This window comes from Lactuca virosa, chromosome 8, assembly GCF_052849685.1.
Source record: "Lactuca virosa cultivar CGN04683 chromosome 8, Lactuca_virosa_CGN04683_v6, whole genome shotgun sequence".
In the NCBI taxonomy this organism is placed as follows: domain Eukaryota; kingdom Viridiplantae; phylum Streptophyta; class Magnoliopsida; order Asterales; family Asteraceae; genus Lactuca; species Lactuca virosa.
In genome coordinates, this window is record NC_136433.1 from 267,918,177 (window position 1) to 267,924,509 (window position 6,333).

General features: G+C 30.2%; 1 long non-coding RNA gene across 3 annotated transcripts; it reads right to left on the bottom strand.

The window, feature by feature from the left end:
* Positions 1 to 1,518: 1,518 nt before the first annotated feature.
* Positions 1,519 to 3,882, bottom strand: LOC145134030 (uncharacterized). 3 transcript variants are annotated; one of them, XR_013718871.1, is made up of 3 exons: positions 3,600 to 3,879; positions 2,672 to 3,515; positions 1,519 to 1,804 (listed from the first exon to the last, which is right to left on the bottom strand). It is a non-coding gene; the product is annotated as an uncharacterized LOC145134030 (long non-coding RNA). The 3 variants fall into 3 exon arrangements; XR_013718870.1 differs by having other exon boundaries at positions 2,672 to 2,796; positions 3,087 to 3,872; XR_013718869.1 differs by having other exon boundaries at positions 2,672 to 3,882.
* Between the last annotated feature and the right edge of the window lie 2,451 nt (positions 3,883 to 6,333).

The window sequence follows — 6,333 nt, forward strand, 5'->3', positions numbered from 1 at the left end:
ATTGAATGGTTTGTACAAGATTGAAATTTTGGGTTCACACATGACAGATCATAGGTAGTTCATTTTTATATTGATTCTAAATTAGTTTATCGGATAAACTAACTAAACTTATACATAAAACAGTGTTTTGATATTTTTAGTCTAGTATGTGTTTCTTAAGTATTTAATTACAAAAGACCAAACCAAACATATAATTTTAAATGTTAAAGGTTCCATGAAAAAAAACTTTTGTTGTAAATATCGTTTATGCTATATAGGATGAAAGACGACTATATTTCGTCCAAAAACCTATTTTAGTGTATATATTAACAAACACATGCTTTTGCATAAGAATGCATATAACAAATATGTTTTAATTTTAGACAAAATGTTTAATGTATTTTTCTTTATGATAGAAATAAAAGAATAAAATCATTGGTCAAAGTTAAAATTACAAATATTTAAAAAATAAATAAATAAACTTCCACTACTGTATATATATTAACAAAATAAGAAAAGAAAATAAGAAACAAAAATCACTATTTTAAATTGTTCCTCCTACAGCCGCATGAGAAGTTGAAATTTTGATGGAGAGTTATCCAGATGTCTATGACTCAAAACCATCTGATAAAAAGGAAAACAAAAGGGATATCGTATTACAATAATAAGATCAACGTGACAGAGGACGAATCATATGCTAAGATATGGATATTTGAAATATATATATATATATATATATATATATATATATATATATATATTTATTGAGATGACACCATGGCTGCAACGTCATTTGCATTGCCCTGTTAAGATAAACACAAGTTTCACACATCACCAATAAAATAAAGAGGATTAGCATTTGAGATAGAGGGAAACATAACTTTCAAGGCATTCATAAAAAGACAATTGTACCCAAGACAGAATTGCAACATCAGGAACATAGAAACAATCGGTGGGCCACCTGCACATACTTGCTGAATGTTGCATGTTATAAGAAACAAAAACATGAAAATTGAATTAAGAACATACCCAATCTGAATGCATTTTTTTTTGTCTTTCATACTCATCCCTCCTACATTCTTTCTGTAATTATAATTAAATAAGAAAATTCCATCAGTTATACTCATAATCACTCACCGACAATTGCTTCAATCTTGGCATATCTACCCTAACATAAAACAATACAAGAAATCAGAAAATGAAAGAAGTCAAGAAAATAATATAATCATGTGACATGTTTTAAAGCATACTTACAAAAAGCATGTTTTAAAGCATAAAGCATCAGGCAATTTCAAGTTTGAACTGCTATTCACTACAACTAACACTGAAAAAGACAACCATCAACATCAATCGCCTCTGTAGGGGTGATTCAACTAAATAGGACTCAAAAGAGTATAATATAAGCACTAAAATTGGGGTTCAAGAGAATGTCGTATTAATCAAAATAAAAATTGTAAAAAAATTCTAAAAATATGAGGTAGCTAGGCACAGGTTGATACCTTAACCTGATAACCCCAATAGTTAAATAAAAGACAAAAATTAAATGAATCCTACTTCTTCGACAATAAAATAAAACATTAAACAATCATGTAATGTAGAGCAATTTATTATCTCTTGTTTATGTCGAATAATTTACAATTAAAAAAAGCAGTATTATCCAAATAATATTTGGTCGTAAGAAAGTTAAATGGGAGATGTGTGTTTAACAAATAAACAATCTAATTAAATATCCAAATTTGTACTTCAATCTGCTTAATTTCCCCACAAATAGCCCGTCTGACGACCAAAATTATGGTTTCAAGGAGGACAACCATTTCCTACATATCTGCAAAAAGAAGTATTGAGTATTACTTGCTACTTCAAGCTCATAATCAGCCTACAACATATTAACATAGAGTTCTATCTTATAAAGATCAAATGATGCATTGGGCTATCAAAAGTACAAAGTGCTTTTAGTTGGATAAAGCCACAAAGTATGTGGATAAAACGATGTCTAAGTTCAAAGTAGGATGCTAGAAACAGAAATATGCTTAAAAGAGCCAAATATTATAACTACCTAGAGGCCCTTATGCAATTTTGCAATGTACTTTCATTTTTAATGCTAGAATCAAAGATTTAAAAGGCTCTAATTCTTTTTACCTATAGACTACAGACCTGATGTAATTTTCAATAGAAATGATCATCTCTCTTCTTCATTTTATAAGTATATACTCAAACCAGAAGTCCAGAACGCATGACTTATAAAAAAAGTGTTTTTATGAACCCTAACCTTAAACCTGAAAAAGTGAAAATCAATATATATATATATATATATATATATATATATATATATATATATATATATATATATATATATATATATATCGGTATCAAAATTTTATGCAAAAATATCTAAAATTCGAATTCAGATAGTTAATTTTAGATATTTTGGATATTCAAAAAGCACATAATTTAATTATTTTGTTAGTATTTTTTTTTTCTAATTTCTTCCCTATCATCCATGGAAAATGCGTCTAAATTATTGATACATTACACTAATTTGGGTTTTGGCAAAAAGGTCTGTTGAAATCCCACATCAATGCCACCAGGTGACATGAAGTTTGAAACTTTGGATAACTGGTTTTGGACACCCATACAAACCAACTCAAATTTAAGAAAAATTTCATCATTAAGAATAAGTTTTTAAATTCACCTGTTGGAGAGTACTTAGTGAAGCAAGAATTGATTCTCCAATCTAGATACTATACTTTCCCTCTAGGGGGGCACTGCCTTGATCTTCAAACAACTAGGAGCAAGAGAAATTATTTCGTGCTCATCCTGTCAGATTTACCAGGAAACATAGTCAAACCACCACAGAGCAATCTTACATTAAAGTTCATTTTTGCATACTTTACCCTAGATTTTTTGTTATATATATATATATATATATATATATATATATATATATATATATATATATATATATATATATATTAATATTAATAACCTAGATTACATATTGTATTTCAATGCCTGTAAAATGAAAGATTTACACATATATGGACAAAAACACATGAAAACAAATATCAAGCATAGCAAAACATCAATATTCGTGCCCAAAACCAAACCTGAGAAAATGATCTGCAGCCAATTCATAACAATATGAACTCTTCATATTGCTGCCATTCAACGAAACAATAGAAACTCTTTATATGTATGAATATGTGCGTTTGTAAAGTGGATATAAATGTAAAAGCTTATAGTATGATATCTAATTATTTGTGTGTGTGTGTGTGTGAAAGGAGATGAACCCTACTGCACTGCAATGTGCAACAGATCTGAATGCAAAAAAAAAAAAAAAAAAAAATAGAAACTCGGATCTTCACCAGATCAAAACAACCCTCTTGCAATATGAGTAAAACTGAATCATAAAGGATGAAAAAAAAATCTTATTGAGATGTAAATGCCTTTGTATCTTCAACTGATGGATCTCAACTAAATAGTTCCAATCCCAATAAAAAAGGAAGCAAACCCAAGAATTCAGCAATTAACTGCATCTAATAAATAGTAAAATTTGGTTACTAAAACATTCAAAATCATAAAAATACAATTAACAGAATAGCTTTTAATCTCATCAGAACCTTCTAAAAGTCAACATACTCAAGAGGGAGAGATATGGGTTGGTTAGAGGCAAGGGAATGCAAGCCTTAACCCAAAATCGTGAGAGATAAACTACTCATGTAATGGGGATTTGAATTAAGCGATAAGGGGATATTTTATTTTAAAATTTTTTAGAACCCACAAATCACAGTATCAGATTTGGAAAGAGGGGGAATGATGAGACAGATACATGGTTGGTGGTGATATCAGTGTTGATTGGTGGCTACCCAACTGGCTACATGATTGAACTGATGGATAAAGGAAAAGGAGGTGCTTACCTAGCTAAGGGTTGTTTGGTTTAGCTTTTCACAGCCAAAAAATCCTTTTTGGAAAAGAAAAAAAGCAAAAGATGTTTGGCAAAACTAGTTTTAAAAGCTACTTTTGGAGTTTTTATACAAGGAAAAGGAACTTTTTGGAAAAGTCAGGAAATTCTGACTTTTTGTAACTTTTCCAAAAAGGACTTTTGGGCTGTGAAAAGCTAAGTCAAACATCCCTTAAATGAAATCAAAAGAAAAAAAATAAGAACATGAGGGGATAGAAAGCTTTTTGATGAAAAGGAAGAAATGTGTGATAGCCACCACCTCTCCGCCTATCAGATCCCACCACAGCTCCGTTACCTCCTCCCCTCTCTACCTCGATCCTCCCTTTCTCCCTATCTGCTCGATATTTCTTTTCTTTCCAGTTTTTTGTTCAGTCCTAACACACACACATACCATCTGTGAAGTAGAACGATGACGGAGATGGTGGAGGTCGCGACCATGTGTGGTGGCGACCGGTGGTGAGAGTTACGGCTGATAATGGGCATTTTTAGGACTCGTAGAGGTTCTTGGATCAAGAGAGGTGGAGAGAAGAACATTGGCATGACTTTTCAATCACAAACATAACTGTTGCTTTTTCCCAAATGGCTTCAGACTTCATCCTTGCTGAGATAGAGGCGACAACGGTTTAATGGTGGCATTGTAGTGGAATTTTGAGATCGACAGAGAAGGGGCGTGGATCTTGCAGTAAAGACGATGGGAGATATAGAGGAATAAAGATGAGGAGATGAGTGGTTGTAGCTATAAACAATGTTAGGTCTAGGTTTTTAGAGAAAATGTTGAGAGACGGTGCTAGGTTTTTAGAGAGATTGTGGAGAAACGGTGGTGGATTTCAGGGAAAATGGAAAACAGTGATGGTTAGGGTTTACATGGAAAACAGTGTTGGTTAGGGTTTACAGTGAGATCAAGCGAAGCATTATCTAGAAGTGTGCAGTAGCAAATCCTTGCATTCCTCTGTATTTTTATGGTTCCTTTCATATTTGAATTAGTCTTTCACTTTTAATCAGCCTAAAAATACTGAGAATTTGAATAAGTCCAGGCTAAACTTTAGGAAATATATTTAGGAAAGATACGGAGATACGTGAAAATGAAATAAGATATCGTACTGCATTATTTGATTATACTTTTAGCTTATAAACTTGGACAATTTAAATTTTAATATTATTTTATTGAAGTTCGGTTGTATTTTAATCTTAAACATTTGGACGTCTTAAATCTATTTTTAGAAATAGTAAGGTTTATATATATATATATATATATATATATATATATATATATATATATATATATATATATCAAAAATATAAATTATTAGATAATTTAAAAATAGGATAATTCAAAAAAAAAAAAAAAAAAATTGTAAAAAAGCACTTTGTAGAAAAAAAGTAAAATTGTTTTTAGTGGTATTCCCATCAATCATGATAATCTAGATGGTTTTACCAATTCGTTCCCCTAGTTAACCAAATTTTCTTTTACTGACTTTGACTTTTGAACCGTCTCGCCCAATTCTTTATTTTAAACATTTCGGGTGGTTGGCATTTCACATATATTAAAAATTTATATTACTTTTAGTAACCTATTAGAATGGTCCTTGTATTTTGAAAATTTAAATCAAACTGTTCTATGATATTTTGAAATTTACAGTTTTGGCCTTAATAGGGCATTTTCCTTTCAGTTTTTTTTTTTTTTTTTTTTTTTTTTTTTTTTTTTTTTTTTTTTTCAAGACGGTATTAAAGTGTACTCTTCAAGTTGTCAAAATCCGTGTGGTTGTACACGAGGTTATTTTCATCTTTTCCTTTGTTCTTCAATACCTTCACTTTGAGCTATTTTTGTATTATTGATTAATATTTGTCTATTATGTTATCTTCCATAAAAGATTTTAGTCCCTTAGCTGTTCATCTCTTTCATCAACTCTAGTAATCTCTAACCCTAAGCTATTATTAATATCAATATTTACAAACAACGATGCTTCCATTGTGAACCATTTGAGCAAAGAATAAGCTTGGCCCCCAAAACATTTATGTATATCTTTTACTTTACCTATTTTTTTCATGATGTCCAAGTACACAATGGTTGGTATTTTTATCTTTATTTTTACATGAAAAATGATTTTTCTATTGTTTCGTGTTTTCAATATGATTACAATATTTTTAGTTAGAATACACCACGGTGGTACGTTTACAAAGTACCCATATAGGCAATACATGGATGGTCAAACAAACTATGTCGATTGTATGCTTAGTTTTCATAAACATGAAAGTAAACCTCAATCATGTGAAGTGAAAATGAAATATTATACTTAATTACCTTTATTTCAATGTTAATTTGGTTTGCTTAATGGTTGTTTGCTTAATGGTGGTTTGCATAGTATATAAATATACAAATATCTACCAAAAAT